General features: G+C 34.2%; 1 long non-coding RNA gene across 7 annotated transcripts in view; it reads left to right on the forward strand.

Moving 5' to 3' along the window:
* The first annotated feature begins 4392 nt into the window (after nucleotides 1-4392).
* The window catches only part of LOC121220070 (uncharacterized), a 50894-nt gene continuing 40414 nt past the window's right edge, over nucleotides 4393-14872 (forward strand). The window contains exons 1-5 of one of the 7 annotated variants that reach the window (XR_005917221.1): nucleotides 4393-4766; nucleotides 5218-5331; nucleotides 5609-8500; nucleotides 8620-8925; nucleotides 9046-9465. This is a non-coding gene — a long non-coding RNA (uncharacterized lncRNA). The other 6 variants (XR_005917216.1, XR_005917217.1, XR_005917219.1 and 3 more) reach the window with 6 other exon arrangements.

The raw sequence follows: 14872 nt of genomic DNA on the forward strand, positions 1-14872 counted from the left end.
GACTGAAAAACCCTCATAGAGTAGAATGACCGAAATACCCTCATAGGGTAGAATGATCGAAATACCCCCATAGGGTAAAATGACCGAAATACCCTATAGGGTAGAATGATCGAAATACCCCCGTAGGGTAAAATAATCGAAATGCCCCTATAGGGTAGAATGACTGAAATACCTCCATAGGGTAAAATCACTAGAATACCCTCCATAGGGTAAAATGACTGTTATACCCCTAGGAGATGAAATGACTGTTATGGCGTTATGTTATGTATGACTTATTTGCTCTATGATATGTATGACGTTTTAAAAGTGATTAGCTTTTAATGATGCACGCTTGGAAATGAACAACTCGTTTTGGAATCACCGTTTAATAACAAAATGATTAATTGATTTTAAAGGTTTTAATGACAACAAGTTTTACGCTAAACACCTCAATGTGACACTGCCAAATTCGGCCATAACTCCTAGGCCCGGTTTGGGGTGTTACATTTAGTGGTATCAGAGTCAAGTTGCAAAACTTGGCTGTGGAATAGGTTTTGAAAATTTTTGGAATATTTGGAAAACTGTTCTAGAAGTGTTTTGGAAGATTTACAAGTGTGGCACACCGAGTCTTCAGCGCCGAAGCCGTAAGTTTTCTTTATACTATAGACTACTTGAACTGAAATATACTGAGAAACTACTATAGATAGTAGGACTAAATTGAAACTTATTAGTTAGAGTAAACTATGACTGTAGGAAACTGGAAATTGTAGGGAGACTTTGATTTAAGAAAACAAAACTCTGATTACTGCTTTTCATAAAACATTTGTTAATAATTATTGGAATTACAAACTGATACATAAAACTTCTTAAAATAATAATACGTTATTTGATATGAGCACAAGAGGTACACACGAACGAGGTACAAGAGGCCATGGTAGAGGCTGTAGAGGTGTTTGAGTTGGGTCCTCGTCGTTTGGCCATATACCTATTTTGGAACTAGAGTGCACAGCAGAAGCGTAGTGGTGGAGTCTGTGTTATGTGACTGATCTGATAATTAGAAATTTCGAGGACGAAATTTTTTTAAGGAGGGGTAAATTGTAACACCCTAAATTTTGGGCCTAGAAGAAATAGGTTTTGAATAAGGGAACAGTTAGGAGACTGCACATAAATATTTATTCGTGCAAGGAAGTGACATAAATGAATGTCTACTTCAATGGTTAAGTGATTTAAGAGTGTTTAGAAGTGTCTGAGAAGTTAAGGGTTCAAGCCTTGGTTATGCAAAATTTTTATTTTAAGTGAATAAAATCCTTGGATCTAGAGAGTAGGTTTTTAAATTATTGGGGTTAAAATATGATACAAAAGAGCTTGTGGTCTAGTGGCACGGTGGCATGCTGTGTAACTGTGAGGTCTGAGGTTCAAGACTTGGGTTGTGCAATAGAGAATTTATTTTACTGCTTGAGCTGTGTAGGTAGTGGAGTTGGACTAAAACACAGCTAATGGGAGTTTGAGTAGAATTTGAATGGGGTTGTTAGGGGAGTTGAGTAGAAATCGGTGGAGTGATTCAATGAGGGATAAGGGAAGAGATACTAGGAGAAAATCAAAGGAAGTAAGGGGAGAGGTAGAAGTGTGCCGAAAGTGGACTTTTGTACTCAAGAAATTCGGTTAGAGGGGTATACTGCTCATTTTGGCATACTCTTCATTTCGATTTTGTGTGGTGTTTTCCCTCCTTTTGCTTGGAGGCTGAATGTGGTGAGGGGTTTTTGCGTATCCCTCTATTTCGTTTCTTTGGTGTTACGAACATCTTTTTGGCCGAATATTGCCTCTCTCAATTGCCTCTTCTTGTTTCCTTTCCCAATCCTAATTTTGTATACCATTCCTATTCTACAGTTTTATACTTTCGGTAAGTTGGTGCTCGTTTTGACTTAAATTGTTCTAGTAGATAATTGTTGTTAACAGGTTTCGAATGGATTGCAGGTAATAACCCTGAGATTTAGTGACAAACGTTGTCCCAGTGAGTGAAGTGCTTAGGGATTCGGTTGTTCAATCAAGGTAAGTGATTGTCGATCAAGAAGTTATGTGTATTGAATAGGGTTCGTTTTAAATTCAATTGATATGTGATTAACCGAGTGTTATGGGTGAACATAAGTTCGGAAGTGTTTAAGGGCTGTCTACGCATCATTTCGTAAACAGCTCTGTAAACACCCCACTGTAACTGTAGAACGGTAAAAGGCTGAAGTGCCGAAAATATGGCATTTGAGACCACAAGAGTGTGAGATAACTCATGTGGTAAGCCAAACCCACGGACCATGGGCGATAAACTGTAGAGGCCTCAATGAGCATTTTCATGGCCTTAGACCGTAATGGGCCAAGTTGGGCCGAAATGGGCTCACAGGCCCCATACGGATGAAATCCACGATTTGTGGCAAATACTGGACTTGGCTTGGTTGATCTCATAGCCGTGGAGAAATCTGGCCTGATCGGACTACACAACCGTGTAGGCCTACTTGGGCCGAGTAATGGGTCTTGGGCCTATTTACACTGTTATGACCATTTAGGTTACTTGAGTCGCTAGAGGCGACTGTGGACCTTTCGAGAGGTCGATATCTGCACCGAGACCCCAAAATAGGTAAAATGACCAAAATACCCCCATAGGGTAAAATGATCGAAGTACCCCCATAGGGTATAATGACCGAAATACCCCCATAGAGTAGAATGACAAAAATACCCCCATAAGGTAGAATGACCGAAATACCCCCATAAGGTAGAATGACCGAAATACCTGCATAGGGTAAAATAACCAAAATACCCCATAGGGTAGAATGACTAAAATACCCTATAGGGTAGAATGATTGAAATACCTTCATAGGATAAAATGACCGAAATACCCCCATAGGGTAGAATGACTGACATACCCCCATAGGGTAGAATGACCAAAATACCCTCATAGGGTAAAATGACTGAAAGATCCTCATAAGGTAGAATGACTGAAATACCCCCATAGGGTAAAATGATCGAAATACACCCATAGGGTAAAATGACTGTTATACCCCTAAGAGATGAAATGACTGTTATGGCCTTATGTTATGTGTGACTGATTTACTCTATGATATGTTTGACTATGATTGAGCATGACATTTTGTATACACGTATGATACTATGTCACAATATATTGCATGGGGATGGGTTGTTATATTTGGAGGAAGTGTACCGTACTGATAAGGTTACATGAGTCGCCCAAGACGACTATGGACCTACTGATGGCTATATGCCATTTATTTTACTGGCAGCTTTGCTGCAATACTGTTTAGTGCCGCAACCGGTGCGAATCTTGGTGTGTCTGGTGGGTGGGTCAATTTTATCCCCATATGGTGTGTTGCGCGGGACGGAGTGGTGTGTAGAGGCTGGATTGGGTAGGATTTATAGCTGCATATCTGCACTGATTAATGATTTTGTACTATTACTGTATCGATTAATGATATTACATATTGTTCACTGCATGACTGATATTTGTTACTATTATGGGCCAAGGCTCTACTAATACTATTACTGAAATTGGGCAAAGGCCCTACTGATTACAAGCATTGTGATGGGCTCAAGCCCAATCATTTACTGTTACTGGAAAAGGCTTAGGCCCACACTGAACTGGACTGTTATTGTGACGGGCTCACACCCAAACTACATTTATGTAGTGTTTAATTGACTGTTTGCTTGTTAGGGATTACACATTGAGTTTTCGTAACCTCACACTTGAGCATAAAGCCTATTGGGCTCTTAAGCAGCTCAATTTAGACTTGAAGGCTATTGGAGATAAATGGACATTACAACTCAATGAGTTGGAAAAGATAAGAATGTTCTCTTACTAAAATTCCAAATTTTTTAAAGAAAAGTTAAAGATATGGCATAATAAGCACGTCCATCCCCGTCTGTTTGAAGTTGGTCAACAAGTACTTCTATTCAATTCTAGATTGAAGTTCTGTCCAAGTAAACTTAAATCTAGATGGTCAGGTCCTTTTACAGTTAATTAGCTTTTCCTATATGAAGTAGTTGAGCTCCAAGACAATAAATGAGGTAAGTTTAAGGTCAATGGTCAATGGCCAATGGTCAATGACTAAAACATTAATAGACTGGTGAAGTCGAGTGAAAAAACACCTTGCTCATTTTAACTGATCCATGAAATTTTGTTTCTTTTAGAAGGTTGTTATTTTATTTGCAGATATATAAATTTTATTTTTATCTTTATTTTAAATTTATTTTTATTTTATTTTCATCTTTATCTTTAATTTTAATTTTAATTTTAATTTTATTCTTATTTTATTAGGGTGTAAATAAATTAGCATTTAAATAAATAATTTTTGCACAAAAATAAAATAGTCATAATAATACTAATAATATTTCTAATTAACAAGAAATTAGGTTAATTTTTAACCTAAGTAAAATTAGGTTTAATTTATTTTTATTATTTTTCTATTTTTCTTTTCCATCTTTTATTCTTTCAGTCGTTGCCGATGCCTTGCGCCACCACCTGCCATAACACACCGGCAGCAGGGTCTTGCGAGCCCATCACACCAGTCGTCCCAGTCACATGCTCTTGTATCGTGCAATAGTATGCTCTCGCATGTCCCATCAACCCTTATCGACTGAAATCGGGAGCCATCCAGTTCTATCGAACTTTGCATGCCACAAACCGAAAGCAGCAGTAGCATCCTTCAACAATCCCTTTGGCAACCCATGGCTAACTCCTTTCGTAATCAGTAGCCCCTATTTGCCGCACCTAGCCCATCTTTGAGGTATTTTGGGATTTATTTTCCTACTAAAGTGGTTTTTGTCTCGATTGTTTTTAAAGGCTAAGGATGAGTCGAAATAAGCGGAATTCAAAGATTCAAGATGATAAGTTTTAGCCTTCGTTTTGAACCCTAGGAATAAAAGTGAGATACATCAGAATATTCAAGAAAAAACCCATGTTTCCATAAAAGGTTTTTAACTTGATAATGAGTATGATGTACCAACACCCATTCAGGAAATTATTGAGAAACGATGGGAGAAATTTTTGTGTGATATCCGATCTTCTCTTGATGATGACATTGTCAGAGAGTTTTATGCTCACTTGAATTCATCGACATTGACAACACTTCATGTGCGAGGAAAAGAATTATATCTATCATCAATAATGATCAATGCCTTATTTAGTTTACTTGATATTGATGATGATGACTATTCTACCATGGTTGCCAATGCCAGTGAAGAGATGATTTAAGACATTTTGAGAATTATCACGATTCATGGAGCCAAATGGACAATTTCGAGGCAAGTACTCGTTACTGCCGAAAGGAATATCTAACTCGAGAGGAAAAGGTATGGTTCTACTTCATTCGACTAAGTATTATACCTGCATTTTTTAGTTACACTGTTTCGATAACTTAAATGATCTCCTATATTGTATATTCACTGGAAAGTCAATTATTGTGGGGAGAATAATACTTTACGAAATTCGGGAGTGTGTAGTAGGAAAGACATGCTATTGCTATTTCCCATCACTCGTCACTCTGATGTGTCACTGAATAAACATAACGATGCGAGACATGGAAGAACCTTACAACAGAGGTATGATTACTGCCTATGATATTTTTAGGGCAGTAGAAGATGTCACTAGAAGAAGACAAATAACTCAGCTTGATGAGGATGAACTGGTAGAACCGAAAGCTGATTCAAGTAGTACAAACATACCCCGCACCTATTTTGATGTCTATTCAGCCTTCTGTCAATTTGGTAACACAAGTAGATATTATGGATTGATTGCAGCATATGAATAAGCAACAACAAGTATATTGAAAGTATGCTAAGGTTCAAGGTGAATCAAATCGAACTACTTTTCAGAACTTATTTAAATCTCTTTATCTTCTTCCTAATTTTTCAAATTCTATATTCAAGCCATGGAACTGAACAAGTGAAATTAGTTTTGAAGATTCTACCGTACCTAGGCAAGATGTTAACAACATAAAGGAAGAGACAAACACAGACAGTGATGGGTCAATAAATAGATGATGGGATTTTATTTATTTAAAGTCACTTATAGTTAATTTTTCTTTATTTTTATTTCTTTAAGACATTACTTTTATTTTTGCAAAATAAATTCTAGTTGCACTTAAGAATTAATTTTTCCAGAATTTTCTCTTATTTTCTCTCTAATGAATGCTTTGAAAAATGATGACATTGTTTTGCTTAAGTTTTGGGGGAACCGTCAATTATTTTGATTTTTTGCGTTATTTGTTGTGGAAGATGAATTCGTGCAGGGAGGCAGGTGAGCAGAAAAGATGCTCAATATTAATTAATTTTGTATGGTATGTTAGTTCAAATTCAAGTATGTTTTATTTATTTCAAGTGTTTTTATGTTAAATAAATCATGAGATGAATGTTGATTTTTATTGAGTATATGTAGATTCATCGTAATTGTTTTATATTCCTTAGAAATTAAGCATGCATGATGGTTTAATCTCTGTAATTGTTTTATATTCCTTAGAAATTAAGCATGCATGATGGTTTAATCTCTATAATTGGTTTGGTACTTTCCTTGAGGCGAAATCCTAAGTAGCATACCGAGTTTAAAAATGATTTAGGCATATTTTCTTTGGATCGATTGAGCCTTTCAAGCCTACCCTATTAATTAAATCCTTTGAAAACCAATTTTGAGTTGTATGACCTATAATCTTTGAAGAGAACCCATGAAATAAGTAGCTTTTCCTAAATAATTGTTTCCTTGACCTCTTGAACCACCGAATCTTAACCTTGCTTACTTTGGAAATATTTGAAAGTTTAAGTTTGGGGGGTCGAAGAGGGATATTGGTTGTATATTATAAAGCACTCAAGGATAATTTACATACAAAAACGTGTTAAGAAAGGTACTTGTTTAGTTAAAAAAAAAAGAGACCACATGAGCTGAGAAGGGAAAAAAGTTGATTATTTGGTGGGCAGTTACAATTTTGAAGGCCAAGGTAAGCTAATATTAAGGTTATTGAACTTAAAATATCTATTTTATTTATACCTTAACCCTAGCCCCTATTACAACCTTTATTAAAGACCTATTAATTTAAATTGCTAAGCTAACTACATTAGTGGAGATGAGAGTATTGAACTTAACATATGAAGACATGTTTTAAATCTAAGGAATTATGTTTTGTTAATTATAAGGAAATTAATCTTTTATGGAATTGAAATTACTCTACTCAACAAATTAATTATTCAAATCATGATTTGCTAACATTTGGACACTTGAAAAAAAATATTGGATGATAAAGTTGTATATGAACTACATATTTGCAAAATTAATTTGCAAGTATAGTTTTTTTTCTTTTCCATGATTACTTGAGTGAATTAAGTTCTACATTATGGCATGTTTTTAGCATTACTTACGATGAGCAATGATTTAAGTTTGCAGATGTGTAAACTCCAAAATATAAAGATGTTTCATCACTATTTTATTTACAAATTATGCTAATTTCGAGTAAATAAATAGGACTTTTTATAGTTTTTATATTTAATTTCATGATATTTTATATTTACCATTGGGATGTGTTAAGTTTGTGAAATTGATGTTAAATGCATGTTATTTTGGTATTTTTGGAAATAATTAGGCTAAGGGAAAGTATGACAGATTTTTTATTGTATTTGGATCTTAGACAGATATAGGTTGATAATACAGTCACATGGGCTTCAAAATGATGTTATTCTAGATTTAATTGCATGCAGGCCAGTATTGTCTTAATTGGAGGGTCATAACCAATCCATTTACCCACTTTACTATGAAATAGGATTGACAACATCCATTACTAAATTTAACAATCCGTAATCGCCCATCCATCTCCTAAATATAGCAAATTTAACAAAATAAAAATCAGCACCTATTCTCCATTGAAACAAGCTTCAACCATCCACCCACTGCTAGAAATAGCAGTAAAAAACCATCTCATTTTTACCACTCGAATGGTCAGCCACACATGGAGGAAATAAAACTAACTTCTTGGATAAAATTACCAAGGAAACACCCATTCTTCCACCATTCAAGGGATGACATCAAACAGGGAGAAAATCAAACAACTCCCTTGCTTAAATCAAGCAACATCTCACCCACTTCCACCATTCAAAAGACGACACACCTAGGGTAGAAAATCAAGGATCCCTTTTGCTAAAAATAGCAATGGAACATTGGGGGCTAGAGGCTATATGAAAGGAGGCTTCATTTCCATTCATGAGACACATCATTGAGCACACAACATTCATCATCAATTTTCTACTAAGTGTTATTGCTTTCTTTCTGGCTTGCTAAACACTTGGTTCCTCAAAATAAGGCAACACTTGTCGAAATGAAAGGAACTAGGAAGGATAACTTGGAGGCATTTATATGATTTATCATAAAGACAGGGAGGAGAGACACCTTGGGAAGTCAGAAGGAGCAGTCACAGATAACCTCCTGCAGTCAACTATTTCCTCTTCTTACTGTGAAATGGTCATGGTTAACCTCCCTTAGGTATTCTTTCTTGCCTTTCTCTTTACTATTAATTATTGTTTTCTGTGACGAGAGATAAGATTGCATCTCATCTTTGTGTTTGCAACTTAATATGACATAACTTAAATTTTTTTATTCAGAATGAATATGAATCTTGATTTCCATTCATGAGACACATCATTGAGCACACAACATTCATCATCAATTTTCTACTAAGTGTTATTGCCTTCTTTCTGGCTTGCTAAACACTTGGTTCCTCAAAATAAGGCAACACTTGTCGAAATGAAAGGAACTAGGAAGGATAACTTGGAGGCATTTATATGATTTATCATAAAGACAGGGAGGAGAGACACCTTGGGAAGTCAGAAGGAGCAGTCACAGATAACCTCCTGCAGTCAACTATTTCCTCTTCTTACTGTGAAATGGTCATGGTTAACCTCCCTTAGGTATTCTTTCTTGCCTTTCTCTTTACTATTAATTATTGTTTTCTGTGACGAGAGATAAGATTGCATCTCATCTTTGTGTTTGCAACTTAATATGACATAACTTAAATTTTTTTTATTCAGAATGAATATGAATCTTGATTTCCATTCATGAGACACATCATTGAGCACACAACATTCATCATCAATTTTCTACTAAGTGTTATTGCCTTCTTTCTGGCTTGCTAAACACTTGGTTCCTCAAAATAAGGCAACACTTGTCGAAATGAAAGGAACTAGGAAGGATAACTTGGAGGCATTTATATGATTTATCATAAAGACAGGGAGGAGAGACACCTTGGGAAGTCAGAAGGAGCAGTCACAGATAACCTCCTGCAGTCAACTATTTCCTCTTCTTACTGTGAAATGGTCATGGTTAACCTCCCTTAGGTATTCTTTCTTGCCTTTCTCTTTACTATTAATTATTGTTTTCTGTGACGAGAGATAAGATTGCATCTCATCTTTGTGTTTGCAACTTAATATGACATAACTTAAATTTTTTTTATTCAGAATGAATATGAATCTTGATTTAAGTTAATGTGTTTTTGTTTGCTAAATATTTTGTGCAAATGATTATTTCATTCATTTAGGTTTAATTTATTATTATACTTGTAAATGTATGGCCAACATTTGTAGGTTAATAAATCAAAAATTTCATCTAAGAAGTGGTAATTCTTAGTTGAAAAAAGACTAAATGGTGTATATCACGTCAATATCAAAATATGATTGTTGTATGCATAAACTGTGTAAATGCTCAAGTTGCTGATTTATAAGTTAGTTTTGACATAGACATATGTTGATTAACTTAAGGACATAATAGGACTTTGAGATAAGCCTATGCCTTAATTAAAAATGGGTTTAATGAACTTTCATATTATCATGATCCTTTCGTGATATTCTTTCTATAAATTCTAATAAACTTTTGTTAAGTGAAACATTTATTTTAGTATATTTATGTTGTGTTATATTATATCTTGTGTTTATCTCCCCGTTGTGATTATTTGTTCGCAAGATGTGTTGTTTTATTTTATGGGTATTTGAAATCTGATGACATCCATAACATTATTTTCGACTCTCAACTACACGATACTGACATTAAGGTATCGATATTTTCTCTAAGTGGTATTGATACCACTTGGAAAAACAATACGAGATGAGCATACTATTTCTAAGCCAAAAATCCCAATTGTCGAATATTATCGGTACTTGACATAAAATATCGATACTTTAGCCCCGAGTATCGATACCAAATCTCTATTTTGACTTCCTGGACGTTTTAAAACACAGAGGTATTGATTTTAAATCCTGAATATCGATACCTCTACCATTGGACATGAAAATGCAGCATACATATGAAATGAACTCATTCCAAATCAGGTTCTAACTATCATGCATCACCTACTTCGATAAATAATCATCCTATGGCTAAATTTATCAGTTCAAATTGTCTAAGCGAGTCCAAACAGGATACATCAAGCCATCATTAAAATTCGTGAACATAAGCAAATATATAAACTCGCAAATTTCCAAAAACAAAATAACAAAGTTGTTAAATAACCTAAACATATCATGGCACTAAATAGGTCTACCACATTGCCTTATTTCCCTTTATGAAAATAACTGAAAGAACACCTACGAGAATAAACAAGACTTCCTTGGACCACTCCCTCGAAAACCCTACTGCCTGCACCGTGAATGCAAGAATTTCTACATCGCAAACATGTCATCATGCAACACAACCAATCAATTACTCTCAAGTACCTTATTCATAAGTCGAACATCATATAGTATTAAATCATGCATCATCTAATAGTTCATTCCCATAACACATATATACACATTAAAGCATAGAGCATATTCCATAAAATTACATAAAATAAGATAAGATGACACTTGGATTATGAAACATACAGTGAGCTCTATCATCAGACATTGGATACACAGATCTCCATTACACCACATAGACTCATAGGATCAAACATGTCCCAAAAGTGAAGAATATAGCTAACACTCTCCTTATTTCCCCTTGCATGTCCCGTTAAATGGAGCATAGCTCTCATCCCCTTATCCCTCCAAACATGTCCCAGGGCCTCAACACCCAAAACCGCTATACATATAAGTGAGTACTCACAATCCTATGGCATGCAAGCTATATCCAATGGTTCCAAGATCTTAAGGCCAAAATATTCAAAAAATAACACATTATTACTTACCAGTAATCTATGCACTAACACTGCATATTAACATCTTTTGCAAAACACTAACATAGTCATATAACATAAATAATACACATTTATGTCATGAATATAATTGGACTTTACACAATAATAACCATGCTCACTTGTCATATTTCATGCACAATACACAACCACAAGATAATTAGATATTCAAGAAAACTTACACTCAAAACTTAGAGAAGAGGTTTAGGCTACATCTAAGTTCCCAAAAAATACATGACTCGTGTTTACGAGTAGTAATTCCACACACTCACCACACTGTGCTTTAGTCAAAAAATGGAAAGCTCAACTAATTCTTCCCTAGCTCATATCAAGCTCTAACAAATTATACAATAAATCACACAATAACCATCGTCAAATATCAACCAATAATTCACTCAAACCAACTAAAACACAAGCTTAAGCTAAGTTCCCATGTAACTTAAACTATTAGCATAAAAAACTTTAAATACTAATATCTCGATCTATACTCAAACTTTTTCCCTAAAATTAGTTCCTTTCACCTAATTAATCATCTATACCTAGTTCACAACCTTTCAACTAGACAAATCTACTCCGTTCATGGTATCAACATTTTTTGACATCTTTTAGGCAATTTTCATAGAATTATTTAAAACATGAGAAATCATTATCAAAACTTCAAGGTAAGTTTAAAAACCTTCTAATCATGCTAAAACAGGTTGAAAAACACTTTGAAACCAAGTTTTGACTCAAAATCTCGAAATCCACCATTAAGGGCTATATTTTTAGCTTTTATTTAAAACATGCGATTTGAGGGCTAATAATTCAGTTTTAGAGTCTAAATAACATTAAAAATCAATGGATACATGAATGATTACCTTTTTAGAAAGGATAAATGACTTTCAACGTAAATTTGAAAAACCCATGTTTGAAGAAGATGAAATCTATGGAGTTTTGGGTGTTTTTCTTAAAGATTTATGATGATAAATGACTTAGGAATGATAGGAAATCAAGGTATTGTGGTTTTGGAATAAAAACTTAGTGGAATACTGAGGAAAAGAACAAAGGACGACACAAAAGAAGAGTAGGGGAAGGTTTAACGTGAAATCTTTATGTGGAAGGTGGCTTTTAGGTTCAATATTAAAAACTAGTTAAATTGCTACATAAATGCTCATTGTTTTGACTTTTTTTCAAATCAATCATTTTCCAAAATTAAGGGTTTTAGAAAAATTTTCAAAAATTGATTTAACAGCTAAGATGTCATAGTCAAATGTAATCTCAGTTTACTATGCAATGAAATTCTAAGCACTCTATGGCTAAAATTCTTTAAATAACCCTAAAACTCCTAGGCTTTATTCTGAAGTGTTACAATTCTCCCCCTTTAAAAAGAATTTTTTCCTCGAAATTACCTAAGCTAAACAAATGCAGATATTGGTGTCTCATCGCTTGACCATGTAGAAATAAAAGTGATTGGTTAAGAGCATGTATATAGGTTGATTGTATTTACTATAAATTTGGCATGATAGTGAATGATTTTAAATTTTCAGTTATTAAACTACTAAGTTTTATAGATTACATTGTAAATAGGCATGGAGTAATTGAATATACCAAATGACAGAGAGAATATATGGAAACGAGCATGCTGGTATGATGGTAAATGGTTAAAATTGTGATTGCTTTATTAATTAAATTTGTGAATATTGAGATGCCTAGGGATGACCTAAGGCATTGTTTGGTACAGCTTATAGCCAAAAAGCCAACCTTATTCATCAATCCTTAGTACCTATATTTGAGCCAGAAAACTCTTCTTGATGAACCTTTATGCAAAATCTGAGACAAAATGTGAATTTGTACTTACCCTTTTTCTTTTGTCCCTGGAATGCACGAATTTAGACGTCTAGCCATACATATTAAATGATAATTAGAGACATAACGGTGGTTTTGTAACATTAGAGTTAAATAGGAAGGAGCAGTGTGATAGAGTGATGATGGGTCTAGCTAAAATGTGCAAAATGAAAGAAAATATTTAAAAAAAAGTCAAAACGAGTAGAAAAAGTACTAGAATAATGAAAACGCATTGTGAATGAGACATGTAAAAAATTCAAAAGTGACTCAAAAAAATTCACAAAAAGTATAAAACTCAATCATTAGTGCACAAAAACTCGTGAGCTTATCGTAGTTACATTATCATGTTGTGACTTCCTACATAGAGAAATAAGAAAGGTGAAAGAAGCAAAAATAAGGCGGTGAACTAGAAAGGGTCATTAAGGGGGTAAATAAGGGACAATACGATGTGTTAAACTACTTTCGTGCTTGAATCTATTTTGATGCTACTTATTCTTGAATTTTATACCAACCCTAAGTCTTAGAATGTTACAATCTGAAAAGTCTTATGTGACTTAGGTAAATCTATTCGTGAACGAACATTTTATAAAGTAGTTGCAATGTTAATTGTTTGTATTCTACTTGGATAATCGGTTTACTTATATGATTTCTCGATGAATCAATATATTTGAGGACCTTTTTCTTTATATACTTTATAATATAATAAACTTAAATGTGTGAAGTTGAGAATGGTAAGTCATTTATATATCATGCCTGAATTAGGCGTATACATGATTATTCCAAGTTACATTGTTCGAAAACTCATCTTTGTATTATACTTGCACAAGAGTTCGATTTTATTTTTCATTTTTATGTTTTCTTGCTTGAGGACCAGCAATGACTTAAGTTTGGGAGAGTTTGATCTACTGCAATTTATTGTAGCAGATTGAACCATTGTTAGTACTTAAAGAGCTTCTATGAAAGAAATTTAGTTATATTTTTACTTAGTTTTCATTTTTTAGGTCGTAAATAATAAAAAGTGTGATTTGAGCTATTTATATTACCTTAGAGGCAAAAATAAGACTAAAGTATGGCTAACACATTCAGTGAGTGTGTACGACATCATTCGAAGGCAAAGGAATGTGAAACTAGTCGCAATATTGCAACGCGGAGCGTCGAAGTCGCAACATAGTTAGTAGAGCACCCAACAGCGCAAACTACCTTCAGTGTCATGCCATAGCTGACGGATGTCACAACACTACCTTGAAATCAAGCCTGAACTTATGAACTACCATCAGTGTCGCGACCTATACTAGAGGATGTAGTGACACTGCCTTGATGAGGAGAATTAATGAGCCAAGGGTGTTTTGGTCCGCACAATGAACTTTAACATAAAAACGTCAGGCGAATTAAGTCAATTGACGATGACCATTTCTAAATCTATAAATAGACATCTCTGAACACTTCATAAGAAGCCTTTTATTCGAGTTTTAGTTTACAACTTCATTTAGTTTCAGTTTTCAATTTTCTTTAAGTTATTTTTTACTTAGGTTATTTTTATTTGTAATTCTATTCTAGTTTTATTCTCGTCTTTTGGAGAATTTGATTTTTGGATTCATCAACTCTTTGTGGATTTCTGCTCTTGCAATTATTAATACAAATCGGGATCCTTCTTAAACATTATTCTTGATTTCTTACTCATGTTTATCTTTTCAATCAAGTGTATGTTGTTTATGAAATTCATGAGGAACTAATCCTTCTATGGGAGATTAGCGAGTGGGCGTAAGTGTAATTAATTTCTATGTAGGGTTTCTTAGTGAATCAATGGTTGGGATAGGAAGAACTTAAAAACCTAGGTCTGACAACCCTTAGGAAGTCATCTAGGTGGG

The sequence above is a fragment of the Gossypium hirsutum genome, chromosome D08, assembly GCF_007990345.1.
Source record: "Gossypium hirsutum isolate 1008001.06 chromosome D08, Gossypium_hirsutum_v2.1, whole genome shotgun sequence".
In the NCBI taxonomy this organism is placed as follows: domain Eukaryota; kingdom Viridiplantae; phylum Streptophyta; class Magnoliopsida; order Malvales; family Malvaceae; genus Gossypium; species Gossypium hirsutum.